The sequence below is a fragment of the Neopelma chrysocephalum genome, unplaced genomic scaffold (genome assembly GCF_003984885.1).
Source record: "Neopelma chrysocephalum unplaced genomic scaffold, ASM398488v2 Primary Assembly neopelma1_76, whole genome shotgun sequence".
Classification (NCBI taxonomy): Eukaryota; Metazoa; Chordata; class Aves; order Passeriformes; family Pipridae; genus Neopelma; species Neopelma chrysocephalum.
Genome location: NW_020897737.1, coordinates 13,810,636 through 13,821,342, shown reverse-complemented (window position 1 = coordinate 13,821,342; position 10,707 = coordinate 13,810,636). Strand labels below are relative to the sequence as shown.

The following is a 10,707-nucleotide window of genomic DNA, read 5'->3' as shown; positions in this document are numbered from 1 at the left end:
AGGGGACTCTGCCGAGCCCGGGGAGCCGCGCCATGAGGCGATCCGAGGGCGAGTACAGGGCAGACGCGGCAGGACCCCACCATGGCGGCCGCCGCCTCTCCCTCATGGCGGAGCCACTTGGTACCTCCCTCCTCCCCCCCCCCGCCGCCAGCAATGGTTTCACCCCCTCCCCGCCTCACACAGGGGAGAGGAGGGGGTGTGGCTCCGGCTTAACCCCGCCCCCTCATTAATATTCACGACCGCTAACCAACGCGGAGTGGGCGGTACGCCCGAGCCCCCTCCCTTTCCCCCCCCGCGCTCATGAATATGCATGAGGGCGCGGCGCGTCGTCGCGGGGCGGCGCGGGCGGCGATTGGGCGGGAGCGGCGGCGCGCGGTGACGCGCGCGGCGGCGGTGCGGGTCCCGATTGCTGCAGCCGCTTGTCAGTGTGACGAAGATTGGCACCCGAGGTAGGCGCTGTCACTCAAACCCCGCTCCAGCCCCGCCGTCCATCACGGCGCGCCCGCCGCCGCGCCCGCCGCACGGGCAGCCGCCAGAGCGGCTTCCCCGGAGGGGTGGAAAAAAAAAGCGGGGAGGGGGGGGGGCGGGCGCGGGGAGGAGGGGAGGGCGCGGGAGCGCGCGCGGGTCCGCGCGGAGGAGGAGGAAGAGCAGGAGGAGGAGGAGGAGGAGGAGAGGGGGCGATGGGATGGGGGGGTGAGGAGGGAGGAGGAGGAGGAGGAGGCGACGTGATGCTTAAAGGGGCAGCGCCGTGTTGGCCGCTCCTTGGAGGGGCTGGAGGGGGGGTGGCGGTGGGAACGGGGGGCGCTCCGTGGTCCTCATCACCGCCACCGCCCCGGGCCCCACCGGGCCGGACCGGGGGCTCCGACCGCGGCAGCTGCTTCCTTCCTTCCCTCCTCCCTCTCTTTCTCCCTCCCTCCTTCTCTTCCTCCTTCCCTCTCTCCTCCTCTCCCTCTCTCTCCATCCCTCCCTCCCTCCGCACCTGCGCTGCCTCGGGAGGAGGATGAAGGGGATGCAGGAGGTGCCCCCAGCCCCCGATTTTGGGGATGCTCCGCCCCGCCCGCGTTTCATAGAAAGCGGAGCCTGCTCGTGGCGGTGTTGGTTTCTCCCCCTGTTTTTATCCCGTTTTCGGTGTGACCCCGCTGTCTCCCGGCTCGGTTATGGGCAAACAGCCCCTTGACACCCGGGCGGGGGTTCCCGAGTGTTTACGCGGCCGCGATTAGGAGCTGAGATTTGACACTGCCCAGAGGCCCCGGGTTGTGATGTGTGTAAACAACAATAAATCAAGCGCTGGTTTTGTCCTGAAGTATCGCCTCAATTAGCCACATGTCCCGGGTCTCCATGGAGTAGTCCATGGCTTTCCCTCATTCCCGCCACGGCAGTCTGTCAATTAACAATATAACAATATAAGTACTTTACACATCTGTGTGATAATTCTCTGTGTAGCTTATTGTTGTGGGTTTTTTAAAAATTTACTAAATATTTTCTTTTTTTCTTAAATGGTGACATGTAGTGTAATTTTAGAGACACAGTCACAGTATTTTTATTTTTTTTTTAAATAGTTTTATGTCCCTTTTTGCAGTTATGTCTAAGTAAATGATGAGTATGATTTTGGGAGGGAGAATCCCAGAATGGCTTGAGTTGGAAGGGACCTTAAAGATCATCCAGTTCCAACCCCTTACCGTGGACACCTTCCACTAGACCAGGTTCCTCTAAGCCCCCGTCCATCCCAACACTTCCAGGGATGGGGCATCCACAACTTCTCTTGGCAACCTCTGCCAGTGCCTCACCATCCTCACAGTAAACAATTTCATGCTAATATGAGACTCTAGATCTGGTATGACACTCTTAAAAATTTTTTTGTGCCTTGCAATGAATTACATTTTTAAATTTATTATTTTTTTTTTCACATGCACTTACAAGCAGCCCAGGCAAGACTCATTTTTGTCCTTACCCCTCTTTGGAATATGATTTTTGCATTCCATTAAACACATCTCAGGAATAGGGAGCACGGACAATATGTCCTGGATGTTGGAAAACACTTGGGCCAGGATCCTGTGGAGAATAGCAGGAGGGTGTACATAATTTTCAACGTATGCTAAATGTCTCATTTAATTGCTTTTTGTTTTTTAAAGCCAACAGTTTCTTTCTTAGTTTTTACAAAAAAAACATGCACAAAGTTTCTGATTTTATTCTTGAGCATGCTGTGCACAAAGTTTCACCAGTGTAGATTGTTTGATGAGGGAAATTGTAACAACTGAAGCTTAAGAGATCCACACATCTTGCTGTTCTCTGTGCTGTGGATACACTCACACGTTGTTCCCTTTCCTCTGTGGGATATAAGCTGTTTATGTTCTGCCTGTGCTTATGGGGTTATATCCCTTTAGTTACATGTGTGGTTAAAGTGAGATGGCTTCTGCAGCTGGATGGAGTCCTGGTTAGTCCCTGTCAGTGCACCTGTGAATTTTATGGATTACACTGAACAAGGAAACAAATTGTTGTGATTGTATCAGAAATCCTTCCATGTACTTCCAGACCGTGTCATTGCTACAGTATCAAGCAACAGCAAATGCATTTGAAGTGCTTTTTCCATCAGATAAAATTGCAGAGTTACCCTTTTCTGAGGATAACTCATAGAATCATTACATTCAAGTTTTCATAAGTTTCTGAGGACAAAGCCCCCGAAATATTTCACATATTCAAAATAAGGAATTCTGATGGTGTTCTTCATGTATGTTCTATCTTCAGTTTACTTTACAAACCGTACGGTATATTTTTAGTGTTGACTGTTACCCCTTGACATATTTTCTTGCCATCTTATGATTAAAGTATCCCCAGGAAAACTTCAGTGTAGGTTTCACTGTGTCTTAACATAATCTCCCGTTAAGTGGTGAGAGGCTGAGCCCAGTGTGCTTCAGTCACAGGGAAGTGTAGGGGCTGTTGGCACTGCACTGAGATTTTGGAGACTCATATCATTTCTCATGGGTTTGGGCCATGCTTTTTTTTTTTTTTCTTAATCTGTGCTTGAGTATCCTCTACATAAATTCAGTATTAATACCTGTCTCATATAAGAAGTGGGTCCTATTATCATGTAGTTAATGTGCTTTGCTGGACTGAAATTTTTCTTGTTACTGTGTTTCCTATGTGCTGGTAGGAAAACTGAGGATTCTTCAAATTTTTTGTATGTTGTTGTTGGAGTTGGTTGGTATTTTATTTTGTGTTTGGAAATTCCACTTTGGCATGTAAAAAGTCAGTCTGATATTAAGTAATTTACAGCCTTGATTTGTACTCTTAATCTCAATACAATTCTAAATATTTGGGTTATGTGAAAATGACATTTTAAAACTGAGTCCTTGCAGTCTTCCATTAGTGGGACTGAAAGGAGTTTAGAATGAATGAAATACACGTTTAAATTTATTTTACATACTTTGTTCTCATAAAATAGATATGTCTTCTAGAAACTGTACTTTCTCCTTCAGAATTTTGCTTTCCTACTATAATTCTCTGATACCTTTCCCTAAGTGCTGTAAATGCAATACTCTAATAAAGCCCTGATAATTCTGATTGCTACCGCAGCAAGTTTGGAAGTGTTTAGGGGCAGTTCAATTTCCTGGAAAGGAGTAACTCTTTGGTGTTATTAAGCTCTGTGTTAGTGGCCAAGGCTGAATGATCCGCAGAACCACTGCTGTGGTAGTGGAACTGCCTGTTCTAATGGCCCTGTTAATGTCCTGAATGAAACAACTCAAATTGTATTTCAGAATATTATGTTGTGGTCTGGGAGCCAAATGTTGCCTCTGCAAAACTGGCACATATGTGAAAGCTTACAGTAAAGCAGATTAATATTTTTATTTTGGTGTAAGTAAGACTGAATTCATTTTTTTGTGTGTGTTAAGTTTAAAATTCTACAAATGTTACTTCTCTTGCAGCAGCAGCTGGTTGCTTTAGTCTCACTTGTTAAAAGAGTCTGTAGGTTTAAAAATGAGAATTCTCTGGGGGGGGTTATTTTACCACAGCTCAGTGCTGTACAAAATGTAAAGCAACTTACTGCTCTTCCAAGCAAGAGGATTCCAAGAGCAAGGAGAAAAAGCTGCTGATAGAGTTCTTTCATTTGCTTACTTGGTGCCAGATGTTACTGAAATATTTTACCCAGACCATTATAGATCTCCCCAAGGTAACTGAGTGCTGAAATATTCACTCTTGTAGCAGGTTCTTCACTTTGTTCACTGAGGTTGTTTCATGCCAGAACTGTGGGACACGGGATTCACCAAGTGGAACTGGGGGTGGGATAGGAAATAAAATAGTGGCACCGCGGATCTGGAGACGCAAATTTTGTTGTTATGGAGCAGTGCCACGTTTTTATGAAGTTGGTGAGGAGCAGCAGCATGGGGATACCACATCATGTGTGTCACTGAAAGGGAAAAGTCGGTGTTAGAAGTGGAAATAAAGCTTAGCTCTTCTTGTCATCACATGGTTGGTTATTGTCCTTCATAGGAACACACTGTTCGGGTTTTAATATGGCAGCTGCTCCAGGCCATGGTGTTCCCATTGTTTTCTACAGAGGTGTATAAAAGGTATTTGCTGTTAAACCTGAAGGCCATTCAAGTAAACAGAGAGTCAGAAGGTGATATTCAAAAATGGGAGCTGACTGTGATAATCACAGACTGTCCCTTGGCCCAGCCATGCCCAGGGGGCTGCGACTGTCTCTTCTGCAGCTCGCAGGAAATTCAGGCAAAAAGTAGGACAATATGGCAGATTACTGCTGGTGTAATAAAAGAGGGATCCATTTTTTAAAACTAACACATTCCAATTTATATTTTATTGGTGAGCTTTTGGAATTGCCTGTGGTTTTTTCTTGAGGACTGAAGAAGCTAGGAAATGTGGCTCTACTTCACATCCTGCTTGGCTTTTTTCAAATCACATAGCAAACAAAACAAAGGGAAAAGGATATTAGCATGCTTACTGAGAAATAAAGTCCAAGCCTTTTATATTCAAAGGAAACAGAGGCAATTACAGAACAAAAATTGGAGCTTTTTACACGTCTAACATGCCTGGAGAACAGGGGAATGAAAATGTGAGTGCTCTGTTGCGTGTTCTTTGTAACTAAAGAACTTGAACTTCCAGGTCAGTCTATTATCACCTAATTTACGTGTTCTAACCCATTTTTGTGTATTCTAGGCCATGATAGTAGCAATACTAAAAGTAAGATTACTTGGTTATTTTTTTATTGTTATTGTTATTTTGAGGTGTTGTTTTCAATGGCTTATTTCTTTGTCATACTGAAAATTGCCATAGTGAATATGTTTGAGCAGGGTTATTCCAGCAACTTTAAATGACTCAGCACCTTGAAAATTACTTTAAGAGAAAGTAAATATGTTAATTTAAAGGAAAGGGGGATGCTTCTTACTTAGGAGCATATCAACAGTTGAGTTCTGGAATTTTGCATTGGAGAGAGAGAAGGTCAGCATTCACATGGAGCATATGGCTGTTCCTTGAGAAACTTTGACAAATCATAAGCTCTTGGAAAACCTGGTTGATGTATGTTACTGGATAAATATTTATTAACTAAATTATCTGAATATTCCATGTAACATGAGTGTTTTCCTGTCTGTTGGTCCTTGCGTGTCCCCTGACTGCGCAGTCATCCTCTGGACCAAGTGGGTAACATGATGCGTCCCACAGCAGTAGGGGATGGATAAATTTAATCCTAAATAGTCTTTCTTTACCTGTGCTTCTCCCCCCAACCCCAGAACACTTAGGCAGCAGTCCTGCTCCTGGTGGGATGAGGACTGATGTTTGGGGAGAGGTGGGAAACAGAGTGGGGCAGGAAAGGAAGGATTTTTATTTAATCATCATTTTGAAAAGAAAATAATAGTTTATTTTAGGGCCTAAACTTAGTAGCAAAACAAAGCTGTTCAGGTTTTACCAAATGTTAGAGTCAAAACAGGGAAGGTTCTGGAAAAGTTAGCGGTGGATTGGAACTGGATTTGACAGAGGGTTGCTGGACTAGGATTTGGTGTGACTCAATTTATTCACTGGTCCAAGTCAGTGCTTGATTTATTAATGGGGTTGTTATTCCTGGAATCATAAAGGACATAAAAATGAAACAGTTGATAATGCAACATCTTGGTCTTGATGAAGTGTTTAAATGCCAAAAATGCATAGAGGGGATTTTCTTACCCATTCAATACTCAAAGTCCATTTTAAATGCAGTTATTATTTAAATAAAACTCCTCTTCATCCTTCAACTGTACTTCAATAGAGTTAGGAATTCAGTCTTTTACAGAACGAGTATTTGGAAACTTTTATGATTTTATAATAAAAATGTTGGAAAACACAACATATGTTTACGTAAACTGCTAACATTGTAAAGTATTCAATAGCAATAAAGGCAGTGAGACTGGTGGTTATTCTGTGTCTTCTTTATGAAACCACAAAGTATAAACACAAAACAAGATTAACTTCAGTCATAGTTTATTGGGTGCTGATGCAAATCACGATTAAAATAGGATTTCCTGTTGCTTTGACTTAATTTGTCTGGCAGGATATGGTTCTATGAGTGTCTCCAAAAGTATGGATACTTGTGTGGATATTCCAAAGGCTTCAACAGCAAAGGGATGAAATTGTGTCTAGTATATAAGCAACCCTGTTGTTTATCCATGTGTGGAATGCCAGGGAGATGTGGAGGGTGGAGTTCTCTCTTTTTTTCTTTTTTCTTTTTTTTTCCTTAATGGAATTGTGTTTGAAAAAGTAATTAAATATCATTAAGTAAGACAGTTGTACCAGGATCAGTTCCAGCTGTGAAACTGCTGATACACGTCCTCTGGTATGTGAGAGGTGTTCATAGTCTTTGTAGTGCCACCCTCTCTAGGCACTGTGTTCTTGATTTTTGTGTCCAAAATGTTATGACAGCACATTGGGTAAAAGCCAAGGGGGAAAAATTCCTTCTCTGTCATGTTACAAGAAATATGTGTGAGGATTCATGATGTGAGTGTGAGGATTCACACACTGGAACCATGAAAAGTCCTTTAGTTTGCAGTGTTAAGAAGACAGAAAGAAAGGAATCTTTGCTTACTATGTGAATATTGGTGATGGATGAGGGAGTGATGGGAAATATTTTTACTCCCTCATACCCTAATCCCTCAGGAGCCTTGGAGCAATTAAAGGAGGTTTCGTTTCCCCCAACTTTTGTTTTTCTCTTGCCAAAATTGCTGCTTAGTCCCCATAATTCCTTACTTTATGGAGCTAATAAAGCAGGGTCAAGTTACAGTGTGAATTGGGCAGGGGAAACTGAGATGGTGCAGGAAGTTTCTTGAATTTGAGAATCTTTTAATAGTCAGAAGAATGAGGTTTTTCATTTTGGAGGAGGTAGGAGAGCAACCGGAGGATTTCCTCCTGTAATGCCAAGAGCTACCTGGGGGCACGATACCTGGGATACTGAGGTGATGTTATTTTGTGACTGGATTGAGTAGGATTCCTCATCTTTCTTGTCCCTGTTGTTAAGAAGTGCTGTGGTAAATTGGTGATGACAGGAAGCAGGAACATAAACCATGATTATGCACCACTTCCCAAGAAATATGTCGGTGTGCACACAAAGGGTGTGTGCAGAATTAGGAGCTGGAGTTCCTCACAAGACCCAGATGTCCTTAATTTTACTTCTGTTGTTGTGCCTTGAGAAATTTATATGATCTATGCATCCTTAAGATCCATTTTATCAGTTAACTGCATGTGCAATTTTAGCTTATAAAGTGGCACATTTCATAATACTTTTTTTATTTTTGTATTTGGTCCCTGCAAGTAGGAGAATTTCCTGCTTTAAATATACCAAAAGCAGAGTTTACAAAAAGAGTGAATTGCTGAAGGAACACAAAAGTCTTTTAATGAGGTGGTTTGTTGTTTGTCACGCTGTGTGACGTTGTGTGGTGATGCTTGGAAGGTGGTCTGTGATATAAATATTTTGTGTGGCTTGCTAAGTTATGAAATGGGGGGATATGAAAAGAGGATGCTATGAAAGATTAATGAGACAACAGAGCAGTATGTATGATGTTGGAGAGATCTTACTGAATGAAATCAGTGCTATGTAGTGTGTATATTCAAAATCCTACATGCAAAGAAGGTTGATGGTAGCTTATAGTGTAACCTGTATCTCTGCAGAAATTCAAGTTTAGTTGTGGATTTTAATTTATTTTTAGTTTTCGGTTTCCTAAAGTATAATATGCATTCAGTTTTTTAATGTAATCTCATATTCATCAAGATTAACATACAAATAACTCTATTGCACCACCAAACAATAAAGGGAAAAAAGTGACACGAAGTAAATCTCATTTTACTGCAGCCAAAAAATTGGTTTTGTGGCTTTTTAGGGCTTGACTCCCAGGGCAATTGACAGCATAGCTGTTGTATAATAACTATGTAGCTGTATCTGTGTGATGGAACTCCCTCAGGCTGGTATTATGTTCCTGAACAGGAACATCATCTTTCTTAAAAGTATAATATTCTAAATAATGACTGTACTTTGTAAGTACATAAGACAGAGGAAATGGAAGCCACCTTGCTGCTGAATGAGGAGAACATTCTCACTGAGCACAGCTTTAATAAACTTGTCTGCATCAACTTCACATTGATTTGTTTGTCTTAATTTCACTGAATGACTCTTCGTGGGCAGGTTGATGGAGATCGATAGCTACTGCAGCAAAGGTGGAATGAATCCCAGGTGGAATGTTGTCATCTGTACTCTACTTACTGCTTCATTATTATTATTATTATTTGAATCTGTAAAAATACAAATGTATCTGGATCTTGACGTCTGCTAATATGTGTACGTGTGAATGTACACACGAGTCTTTGCTTCTTCCTGGCTGATGTGCAAAGTGAGAGAATGATGGAAGAGAGGGTTCTTTGATGATTGACTGGGCAAGTTCATATTTTGCTTTGTGGTAAAAACCTCAGTGGTGATTCCCTTTCTAAGAGACAAAGCAAGTTGCCCTTCGTTTTGGTTTCATAGTTAAGTATCTTTATTATGATAACATAACTTTAAAGCTCTTCAGCAAAAGGAATAGAAGGAAAACACAAATTGGCAAGAGCAATTCCAGTTTTAGGCTCCACAGTGCCTTGGTGTTGTCTCCATCCTTTCACAGGTGTATCTGCTCCCTGTTCTTGCCCCCACTGAGATATGCAAGAAGACATAACGTGCAAGCTCAGATCTCTCTTGTCTGGTATGTTTTAGGGTAGACAGTAGTTTTAAATGCTGTCAAGTGTCTCTTGGAAGAGGGCAAGATGACTGCAGTGTCCCCTGGCTCCTTCTCAGCCACACCTTTCCCCCTGCAGCATCTTTCACTGGGCCTGTGTTTCTTTAGCATCTCTTTCTTCCTGCCCTCTGTATCTCATAAGCTGTCTAGAAACTTGCCTATTTCCAGAGTTTCAGCTGAGGGCTTTGCAGGCAAGAGCTACTTCATACATTAAGTATTTTTGACTGACCAGAAGTAGCAGCAGTGGCACCACTGGTTCATTGCTGCAGTTGTTTCTGAATGTTTTTCAAATTTGCAGTAATTCTCCTTTATGCCTGAGATAAGGAATAGATATTTTATCTAATTATCCCAGTTTATCTGGCAGTGACCTACATTTTGAGGATAATATGAATAGTGAGAAGTCCTCTCTTTGAAAGTAGACCAGTACATTGAGGTGGGTGAAAATGAGTACCAAAATTATACAAAATATATGGTGTGTGAAGAAGGGAATAAGAGGGTTACAAACTGTCTTCTCAGAACAGAACTGAGAAGCTGCAAAAATGGGAGAAGCCCATTCTTTGACAGTTTAAGAAAAAGTGATAAGAACTTTTAATGTCTCATCTGCTCCTTGAGCCTTCAAGAGCAGGTGTATGTATCACTTTGGGCTGAAACTCCTTCTAGCTCAGTGTTTAATCTCTTACCAATGGCTGAAATTTATAATGCCTTAGAACCTCTCAGAGTGTCTTCCCTGCTCTGTTTAGAACAAAGTTTGATGAACCAGAGTTGGCATCTAGATTGTGTCTAGGCCCTTAGAATTTTGCTTTTCTATGAACTTGTCTAAAAACCAACGCATGCATAAATTTTGGTTCTCAAATCCAAATACCAACTTCCTCTCACTTTCAAAAATGTTGGAATTACTTTCGCTCCAGTTCTCATGCAGTTGTGGACTTTGTGAGAAACAGATAATCCGGTTCAAGATCTGAGCTGTGTGTTTTAGCCATCATATCATTTCAGGTGGCCTCTGTGCAACCTCGGTGCCTGGAACTTCCCCTGAGGTGGTTTTTTAGTGCTTTTCAGCAGTTGTGTTTTCTAAATATGTTTTCACAATCTTTGCTACATTGCTATCACAATCATTACTACTTTTTTAAAGTAGCTTCAATGTATCAAACAGGTGCTATTAAATACAACACAAGTAATTTTAAGTGGTAATTTTTTTAAAGCTTTTTAAAACTGCTAAATAATCCTGTAGCAGAACCTGTGTTCACAGAACACAGGAGCCTAACAATGGCCCACTCCTATCATCTGTAAGTTTTTATCATGTAGTAGATTACTTGATCATGCTTTGATTTTACCATGGAATGTGTTCAAATGATTATGAAGGAACTTTAAATGGGGGGGAAAAAGTCTTTCACCTCTCTTGGTTTCGTGCTTAATTTTCACAACACTGGTGAGTTATTCCTGTCTGCATTTTGTAGTTGTATTTTTG

General features: G+C 42.1%; 1 protein-coding gene across 2 annotated transcripts in view; it reads left to right on the top strand.

The window, feature by feature from the left end:
* Positions 1–359: 359 nt before the first annotated feature.
* PKNOX1 (PBX/knotted 1 homeobox 1) overlaps positions 360–10,707 on the top strand; it is a 42,542-nt gene continuing 32,194 nt past the window's right edge. The window contains exon 1 of one of the 2 annotated variants that reach the window (XM_027688847.1): positions 360–449. The gene's annotated coding sequence lies outside the window, so the exon portion shown is untranslated. Of the gene's footprint in view, positions 450–1,734; positions 8,998–10,707 lie in introns of those variants that run through there. The other variant, XM_027688848.1, reaches the window with a different exon arrangement.